This window comes from Nannospalax galili, unplaced genomic scaffold, assembly GCF_000622305.1.
Source record: "Nannospalax galili isolate Female #2095 unplaced genomic scaffold, S.galili_v1.0 scaffold707, whole genome shotgun sequence".
Lineage (NCBI taxonomy): Eukaryota > Metazoa > Chordata > Mammalia > Rodentia > Spalacidae > Nannospalax > Nannospalax galili.
Genome location: NW_008356263.1, coordinates 1051567 through 1052440, shown reverse-complemented (window position 1 = coordinate 1052440; position 874 = coordinate 1051567).

The following is an 874-nucleotide window of genomic DNA, read 5'->3' as shown; positions in this document are numbered from 1 at the left end:
ATTCAGAAAAGAGTTAGAAATATTGAAGAATACTCAGGCTGAAATGAAGACTGAAGTGAAACACTCAGTAAGCCAATTAGAAACGACAGGAAAAAGCCTCACAAACCCAATAGGATGAATGAAACGGAAAACAGAGTATCAAGACTGGAAGATAAAGTGGATGAACGGGACCACTCAAGCAAAGACTATGAAAAATTTAAGAAATCACAAGAATGGAATATGCAGGAATTGCGTGATACCATAAAAAGACCAAACTTGTGAATCATAGGCATACAGGAACGTGAAGAACCCCAAGACAATGGCATGGACCAGATCTTCAACAGTATTGTGGAAGAAAATTTCGCAAACTTAATGAAAGACATGCCCATACAAATACAAGAAGCACATAGAACACCAAACAGACAGGACCAGAAAAGAAACTCTCCATAGCATATCATAGTAAAAACATTAAGCATACAGAACAAAGAGACAATACTGAGAGCTGAAAAAGAGAAACAACAAGTCACATAGAAAGGAAAACCCATTAGGATTACAGATGACTTTTCAGTGCAAACTATGAAAGCCAGAAGAGCCTGGACCAAAGTATTCCCAGTGTTAAATGACCACAGATGCCAACCCAGATTACTATACCCAGCCAAAATGTCTACTATAGTCGAAGGGAAAATAAAAATCTTCCATGACATAAATGGGCTGAAGGAATTCATTGCACAAAACCAGCCCTTCAGAGAGTTCTGGAAGAAATAAAAAGAGTTGAAGAAAGTAATGACTATACCCAAGGGGTGGAGAAAGAAATTCAATGAAGGTATAACTGTGGAAAAGTACAACTATATCAAGAATGTGAACAGAAATAAAAATGACAGTATTCAATACACAA